Genomic DNA, 9,391 nt, shown 5'->3' on the forward strand with positions numbered 1-9,391 from the left:
GATTTTATTTATTTATTTGACAGAGAGAGATCACAAGTGGGCAGAGAGGCAGGCAGAGAGAGAGAGGAGGAAGCAGGCTCCCCGCCAAGCAGAGAGCCCGATGTGGGGCTTGATCCCAGGACCCTGAGATCATGACCCAAGCCGAAGGCAGAGGCTTTAACCCACTGAGCCACCCAGGCGCCCCTCCTCCGGTTTTTTGTAGTCAAATTCACCCCACCACCTCTAGCTCCTGGCGATCACTAATCTGTTTTCTCTTCCTATAGTTTTTGCCTTTTCTAAATTGTCACATCAATGAAATCATACAGTATATTGGTTTTTAAGTCTGGTTTCTTTCACTTAGCATAATGAATTTGGGGTTCATCCATGTATCAGGTGTTTATCATCTTACTGCTAAGCAATATTCTATACTACATATACTGCAGTCTATCTGTTTATCAGGTGAAGGATTATGAGTTGTTTCTAGTCTTTAGCATTTACAAATAAAGCCACTATACTGTGCACATTTTTAAAAAATATTTTATTTATTTATTTATTTAATTGAGAGAGAGAGAACAGGGTTGGGGGGCGGGTACAGAGGGACAAGCAGACTTCCTACTGAGGGCAGAGTCCAATGCGGGGCTCAGTCCCCAAACCCTGAGATCACGACCTGAGCTGAAGTCAGATACTTAACTGACTGAGCCACCCAGGTTCCCGGTTCTGATTTGTTTGTTTGTTTGTTTAAGATTTCATCTATCTACTTGACAGAAAGAGAAATCATAAGTAGGCAGAGAGGCAGGCAGAGAAAGGTGAAATCAGGGTCCCTGCCCAGCGGAGAGCCCCATGTGGGGCTTGATCCCAGGACCCTGAGATCATGACCTGAGCCCAAGGCAGAGGCCCAACCCACTGAGCCACCCAGGTACATTCTTATACTGATATGTGTGTCAATATAAATATTAATTAAAAATTGGGTAACTGGGGACACCCGGGTGGCTTCGTCGGCTAAGCATCTGCCTTCAGCTCAGGTCATGATCCCAGGGTCCTGGGATGGAGCCTGCATCAGCCTCCTTTCTCAGCTGGAAGCCTGCTTCTCCCTCTGCCTCCTGCTCTCCCTGCTTGTGTACGCTCATGCTCTCTTCCCACCCCCTCTCTCTGACAAATAAAATTTTTTAAAAAATATTGGGTAACTGTTCAGGAGTGGGATTGCTGAATTATGTGGTAATAATATGTTTGACTCTAAAAGAAAAGGCCAAACTGATTTTCTAAGGGGTTGTAGCAATTTACATTTCCGCAATCAGTGTTTGAGTACCAGTGGTTCCTCTGGCACACCAGCAGCTGCTACTGTCCATTCTTTTTTCACTATAGCTTTATTGAGGTATTTCAATAAACTTACATGTTTTGAGAGTGTACAAACTAGATGGCATGCCTTAGGATTCAGAAACAGTTCATGTCCAACTCAGGGGAAGTAAGAAGTCCTTTCAGAGGAGGTGGCATTTGAACTGATTCCTGAAACATCAACGGAGGGAACCATGTTCTGGCAAGGAAAAGAAAATGAGCAAGTAAATGAAGGGAACACAGGGCTTGTAGGGGACCAGCAAGTCATTGTGCCTGAGGTTATAGTAAGCAAAAAGATCCTTTCACTGGGTAGTGGTATTTAGAAATCAAGAGATAGGTGCTAGATGTGCTTATTGGTAGTAGGAAGTCATCTATCTATAAGTGTGTGTCTGTATATATATGTTGCATGTATTTTATGTATATGTACACACACCTACATATACACACTATTCGTTTATATCTCCAATTCCAAACCTACACCATAGGTTTCATTCAGTCTTTCTCTTTATTTTAACTGCTTTCTCTGATAGTGAGAAGCCTGGCTCTCATTATCCACAATATATTTACTTATTGGCTTCAATATTCATAAAGTGGTTTCAGATACTAAACCATATCTGTGATAAAAACAAACTACTAAGTAAAATATTTGTGTTCAATTTTTTCCCCTTGGTCTTTAGAACATATTAGTGTGTATGGAGTCAAAATATTCTTTCCCAAAGTTACATAGGTTGATCCTTTTCTGCTGTCACCCCCAATATGGTTATGTTGTTTAATACAGTTAAGTTTTCATGTATATTCCATTTGGGGCTCTATCTCATCTTCGTTGATTATATTTTGTTCATATTTTTAGTATGTGAAACAGTTGCATGGCTCTAAAAGTCAGAAATTTGTAAGAAGGATTGCTCAGAGAGCTGTCCTTATCCTTTCTATCCTATCCCGATCCTCTGCTTGTACCTAACCAATCTCATTAATTTTTGGTTTATCCTTTTTGTGTTTCTTTTTGCACAGTTGAGATGCAGAGACCACATTAGGGTGAGGAACCCACCTTGGCACAGAATTAAGCGGAGAGGAATCTGTAGTCAAAATAAATAAGATTTTAGGGGTGCCTGGGTGGCTCAGTTGGTTGAGCATCGACTCTTGGTTTCAGCTCAGGGCATGATCTCAAGGATTGTGGGATCAGGCTCCACATTGGGCTTTGCACTCAGTGCAGAGTCTGCTTGGGAATTCTCTCCCTCCCTCCCCCTCTGCCCATCCCCCACTCACGGGCATGCACTCTCTCTCTCAAAATAACACATAAATAAAATCTTTAAAAATAAATATATAATATTTTAAGGCAATATTTTTAAAAATAAAAATTAATGCAAAAAGTCTGTGATGACAAGACATCAGAGTTTTGAATAAATATGACCTCAGAGCTGAGCCATATTGGAACCTGAGGCAAAAGGAAAAATATGTACCTCAGGTACATGTTTTTAAGTAGTTTTTAATGACTGCTATTCTTCAAGAACATTAAGGCAGATGAAAAATATTGAAAAATTAAAAAGTAGGTAGAGAAATACATTATCTTATTTTATTTTTTATAGCACAACATATATTTCGAATGGACAAAAAATTAGTATTATTTACAATATCTTAAGATAAATTGCCTTTGAATGGAGGCTTCCTTTCCAGTACTTTGAGGTCTACAAGATGTATCTAGAAAATGTACTACTGTGGAAAATGAAGATTGCTTAAATCAAATGGGGGAACTGTGTTTTCTCATTTCAATTAATTGCTGTGACACTGTCCTTCAGGCAGCTGAGGGAGTTTCATGTTTTCGTTAGACATCATCTTGCAACTTTGATGCTATATGAATTCTACCATTTTGACAGCACTGGTATGGCTCTTGGGTCTACTACTCCACTGGAACTGTTAACTCCATTCATATTCATTTTTGTTACAAATATTACAAAGGAGGAGTTTGGGGGTATTTAAGGCATTTAAGGCTGTATGTTTGATTTTCATAAATTGTCCCAGCCCATGGTGGCTGCCATCTTTCATCAGTGTTGCTCTTCACAACATTATTTTTAATTTACATATTTTATTTATACCAAAACAGACTTTACTCTAATTTACTTCAGCTTAAGTTGATTAAAAATTATTTAAGATCACCACTTGTCCAAAAAAAATGATCAAGGAGCATCTGGGTGATTCAGTCTATAGGGCATGCACCTCTTGATCTTGGGGTCGTGAATTGGAACCTCACATTAGGTATTGAGCCTACTTTAAAATATAATAATAAGGGGTGCCTGGGTGGCTCAGTGGGTTAAGCTGCTGCCTTCGGCTCAGGTCATGATCTCAGGGTCCTGGGATAGAGCCCCGCATCATCGGACTCTCTGCTCAGCAGGGAGCCTGCTTCTCCCTCTCTCCCTCTCTGCCTCCCTCTCTGCCTCCCTCTCTGCCTCCCTCTCTGCCTCCCTCTCTGCCTCCCGCTCTGCCTACTTGTGATCTCTCTGTCAAATAAATAAATAAAATCTTAAAAATAAATAAATAAATAAATAAAGTAATAAAATAAGTGATCGAACACAGTAGTTCTTTCAACTGAAAACAATATAAACAAAGAAGTAGATTTTGAGAATATTTATGAGTTTGCTTCCATTAGAGCCAAAGGTGTATATATGTTCCTTTTGCCTAAGCTCCACATGGCTCATAGGGCATTGTTGAACAGATACATGCATAGTTTTGTATTTTTCCCTTCTTCACTACACAAAAGGTGGCATACTTTGGGCACTCTTTACACTTTGCTTTCTTTTGTCCTAGAAATTGCTCCATGTCAGTTCATAGAGAGATAAAGAGATGCTGAGGGGAGTGACCTCTGAAAGGTCAACCAGAGGGTACAATGCCCAGCCCAGCAAATGTGCCATATCAGGGGTTGTTTGTGAAGGAGAGATGAAAGCATCCCACAAGACCCAAGGCCGGCATTTGGATATCTGCTACAGGAAGACAATGATACTAGATTAAACCACCACCATCAAGTTAGACTCTGCTTTGCTTCCTCCTGTACCTCCTTTCCATCCTGACTGGAGGAACCCAGAAGCATCAGGAAGCATACAGTAAGAGTGGAATATAGTGAAGAAATAGGAAAAACAAAACAAAACAAACAAATAAACAAACAAAAAACACCCTATTCCTTCACTCCCACAGGTTTTAAGCCTACATGGGCCTCAGAAGATTTCATCTACACCAGAAACTGAAGCTCTGACTTAAATCCACCCAGATTTTTGGCACCTGAAATGAGACTATTCTAGTACCTGAAAGTGACAGAAGATCTAAGTTCTCTGCTCAGTATACTGCACAGATGGAGAATAGAGAACGGACCAAGTAGGTTTAAAGAGTAAGTGATCAGAAAGAATAAAGCTACTTCCTGCTTCTCTCCTACCAAGTCCTGTCCACTAAATATGCCACTTTCACAAGAGAACCCAACTCAAACTCAAACTAGCCAGGGGGAAAAAGATACGAAGCAGCATTCAGGTAGGATTTGATGAACGGTGGTATAAGGTACCATCAAGGTCACTATAACTCGAATTCTTTCTGTTCCACCCTCATCAGCTCTGTTCATGGTTTGAGTTCCCTCATAAGAACAACACAGACAAACTTTCTGTTAATATCTGAGACTGGGGGTTGAGAGGGTAGAGACATCCTTCATCAAACTGTCAAAGAAAAGTCTAGGGAATTTCTCTAATTTAATTCTTGGGTCACAGGTTCCCCCTCTCCCCCATCCATGGCCTGAGAAACGCTGTGATGATTGGCTTAGGCCTAGGTTACCTGTTCATGTCATCCAGTCCCTGTGGGAATGGAAATGGAAGGAGAATTGTAGTGAAGGGTTTAAGTCACTCAAAACCCATCCTGAAATTGAGGAAGGGGTTAGTCCTACACAAGGCACCTGGCTAGAAAGTTCAGGATCCTCTAGGTCATTTAGAGAATACTGAAGAGGGAACTTCAGGATATGTTTTGTCCCAGTAGATGTGTTTTCTGTTGGTTGAGTCATTAATCTACTCTAAATAGTAATAATAGCAACCAGTTTTTAAGTACTTTTTACGTGCCAATCACTGTATGAAATACTTCCCGTGCATCATCTCGTTTTATCCTCATTACAACTCTATGGGGCTGGAACTATTTTTTTTTAAGATTTATTTTTTTTAAAGATTTTATTTATTTATTTGACAAAAGGACAGAGATCACAAGTATGCAGAGAGGCAGGTAGAGAGGGAGGGGGAAACAGGCTCCCCACTGAGCAGAGAGCCCGATGCGGGGCTCAGTCCCAGGACCCTGGGACCATGACCTGAGCCGAAAGCAGAGGCTTTAACCCACTGAGCCACCCAGGCGCCCCTTGGGCTGGAACTATTTTAATCTCTGGATTAGTTTGCAGGGGTTGCTGTAACGAAGTGCCATAGATCACGTGGCTTAAGAACAGAAATGTATTGTCTCATGGTTCTGGAGGCAGGAAGTCTGAGATTGAGGTGTTGACAAGGATGGTACCTTGGCTTTAGGAAACATCATCTTCATCTCTGCCTCCATCTTCATGTGTCATTCTCCCTGTATGCATGTATGTGTCCCAATACCCCCTTTTTCAAGATTTATGTATTTATTTTAAAGAGAGAGAATGAACAAGGGGAGGGGCAGAGGGAAAGAATCTTTGAGTAGACTCCCTGCTGAGTGTGGAGCCTGATGCAGGGCTCGATCCCATGACCCATGAGATCATGACCTGAGCTAAAACCAAGAAGCAGATGATTAATTGACTGAGCCACCCAGGCATCCCCAAATATCCCTTTTTAAAGGACTTCAGTTGTGTTGAATTAGGGACCCACCTTTCTCCAGTATGACCTCATTTTAACTGAACTAATTTTACCTGTAACAACCCTATTCCCAAATACGGTCACATTATGAAGTGTTTGGGGCTAAGACTCTGACATATGAATTTTGGAAGAACACAATTCAACCCAGAACAATCCCCATTTTGCAGGTATGAAATGGGATTAAACAAGTTAAGTAATTTACCCAGAACCATAGCTAGTGAAAGGGAGAGACAGACCTTTGCTTGCCTCCTAAGCCTCTGCTATTGGGTTGCCATGAGATCATTAGCCAACAGACTATGCTTTCTACAAAGGGAGTAGGACCATTTAGGTCAGCACTTCTCTCCTGTGTTAACCTATTAGAAATCAAGAAAAATGATTTTATATAAATGCATAAGATGGGATAAAGATAATCAATCTATCAGAACTTACTGCTTCTTCACCTACTATCTTCCTGTATTTTCAGTCCACCTGCCCAAAGAAGATTTTGAAAAACTTTTCTTTGAATTAAGAAATATACTTCCGGGACGCCTGGGTGGCTCAGTGGGTTGAAGCCTCTGCCTTCGGCTCGGGTCATAATCCCAGGGTCCTGGGATCGAGCCCTGGACCTAAACTGCCATCTCCCCTCACTCTTCTATTATCACATTTCTTTTTTTTTACTTTTTTTGAATTTTAAATAAGGCTCTGTGCCCAGCATGGGGCTTGAACTCACAGCCCTGAGATCAAGAGTCGCATGCTCTGCTGACTGAGCTGGCCAGGTGTCCCTATTATCACATATTTTAAATCTATTTTCTCATCATGCCCTTGCTTGAGACTTCCAGCTATAGAGAAGAGAGAACAGAGTTCAGTGAGAGCAAATGTAAGAACCACCATAGGTGGGGATGACAATCAAGTGGCCAAGATGTACTATATATGGGTTGCAGGATGTCCCCAAACAGCTTCCTTCAGGATGGAGAAATTTTGCTGCAGTGAGGTTTAACCTAGTTAGAAGAAGGGACTTCGTCCATTGACCTCCATTGGGTTTGGAGTTTCTCAAGAGTAGTAACTAATGCTACTTTTGCAAGCTCCTCTAATGCACAGACTGGAAGGAAGAAAGGAAGGGAGGGAGGAAATATAATGCCTTTACATTAGGATGTACTAGAGCCAGCTCATGCCATTTGAATTCTTTATCTGTTTTCTAGGTCTGATAATTTTTTCCTATTTTTTTTTCCTGGCCTACCATATGACAATAATTAGAAGAAGCAATGATACCTTCCACAAGTTAACCCTTCTTTAAGATATTGCCTCTTTAAAAATTATTATTTTCAGGGTGCCTGGGTGGCTCAGTCATTAAGCATCAGCCTTCGGCTCAGGTCATGATCCCAGGGTTCTAGGACCGAGCCCTGCATCAGGATCCTTGCTCAGTGGGGACCCTGCTTCTCCCTCTCCCACTCCCCCTGCTTGTATTCCTTCTCTTGCTCTCTCTCTCTCTCTCTCTCTCTCATCCTGTCAAATAAATAAATAAAATCTTTAAAAAAATAAAAAATTGTTTTTTCTTTTGGAGAGGATGGTATAAGTAGAATTAGTGAGCAGAAAGAATAATAGTATACTTAGAAACTATTTATCTTCATTTTTATATTCATTTTTTATTAGGAATTATTCAAATAGGTAATAAGAATTAGGTCACCAAAGTTCAGTATCCGCAAGAAATCAATACTATAATGATGGTAGAAGATATTGCAAATCAGCTTTTATAACCCTACTCCAACCTCCTAATAATATAGTATGATCTTGGGAGCAAGCCTTAAGATAAGGATTCAAGCAAAGGTGATTGATTAGGAAGTACTCCCAGGAAAAGCTGGCAGGAGTATGGGGAAGTAAGTTGGGAAGGGAATGAAGCCAAGCCAGGTTGTGATGTCTAGTGTGGTGCTATGGAGGGTAACTTTGGCTCAGTTCCACAGGAGAGCTCTGGACGGTATAGACAAGACACTGTCCTATGGGGAACAAAGGAGCTAGAGTATGTATACCTCTGTGCCCTTCAGTGATTGGTTAAAGGCTGGTGTGTGTGTGTGTGTGTGTGTGTGTGTGTGTGTATTGAGGGTGGGGGAGGGGAGTGGGAATTGTAAATTCCCAAACACTTTTGGCCCTCTATGCCCAAAGGCACCATGGTGCTAGGAATCTGGGGGCACCCCTTGGACAAAAAGATGCAGGTATTGGCTGTTGGAAGAAAAGGCATATGGGAGCTGGTACCCCAAAATTATAAAGGAAACTGAGAATATGGGGAGAATATAGATAACTTGCACTATTCTTGTGTGCTTCAAGTTAGATCTAAACCAGTGTTTCTTCAGGAGGGTGGATTATCACAATTTCCAGCCGAAGAGATGTATAAGAGGAGAGATAGTGGAATGAGTTACAGCTCCTGCTTCTGTAGTTGGTCCTGAGCCTATAATTGATAGTTATCATCTCCTTCTACTGCCCACCTGTTCTAGATTCCCTCTCACCTCAGCTAGCACTTTCATTAGTCTGAATTGCTTGCCTGTTAGGACATTCTAGACCTTCACCCCAAGTGGCTCGAGCCTTTGCTTGCTGTGTGCCTGTCAGGCAGGCACACAGAACAATTCAGTTCCTGAATTGTTCATTCACAGTTAAAACCAGGCATGGCAGCCTCAAGAGATGCCCAGTGGATTCCCTAAGTTACAGACATGTCTCTCCTTTTTCCTATTATGTCAAAGCAACTCTGTATCCCTTAGAAGGAAAAAGGTCAGTTACTCCTGACAATATAACTTTTTTCTTTGTCTGCTGATCTTCTGTCATGAGAAAATCAAAGTGACCAAGTAGCAGCCAGCACTTTAAGTTCAGTAGAACAATTATTGTTCCCTGACAGACAATAAATAAAAGTTCTCTCCACCTACCCTATCCTCTCATTGTAGGCAAGGACCTCTAGATGCACCTAACCTAAAGTTGCAGAGATTAAAAGTACATAGTCCCTAAGAAGGCCACTGAAAGTGGTGGACAGAGGGTCACTCTTAGCCTCCATTCCTTGGCTCATGGACCTATGTATTCTATCTAACAGGAAAACAGCTCCACATAATAGCAATTGATATTTATATATATCACATCTGAGGGTTAGTACCCCAGCCCTACAGAATTATCTTCAGACTTAGCTGCATCTTGTAGAGGCCATTCCAAAGTTCTGTTAGTCTAGAATGTGGGGTGATATGATATATGCTAAGACCAATGATCCTATAGTTACATGTTCATCAATAACC

At 41.3% G+C, this 9,391-nt stretch overlaps 1 pseudogene; it reads right to left on the bottom strand.

Moving 5' to 3' along the window:
- Positions 1–2,887: 2,887 nt before the first annotated feature.
- On the bottom strand, positions 2,888–3,373 carry LOC111141084 (annotated as a pseudogene).
- Positions 3,374–9,391: the final 6,018 nt, after the last annotated feature.

This window comes from Enhydra lutris, unplaced genomic scaffold (assembly GCF_002288905.1).
Source record: "Enhydra lutris kenyoni isolate GAN:26980312 unplaced genomic scaffold, ASM228890v2 scaffoldscaffold5, whole genome shotgun sequence".
NCBI classification, from domain to species: Eukaryota; Metazoa; Chordata; class Mammalia; order Carnivora; family Mustelidae; genus Enhydra; species Enhydra lutris.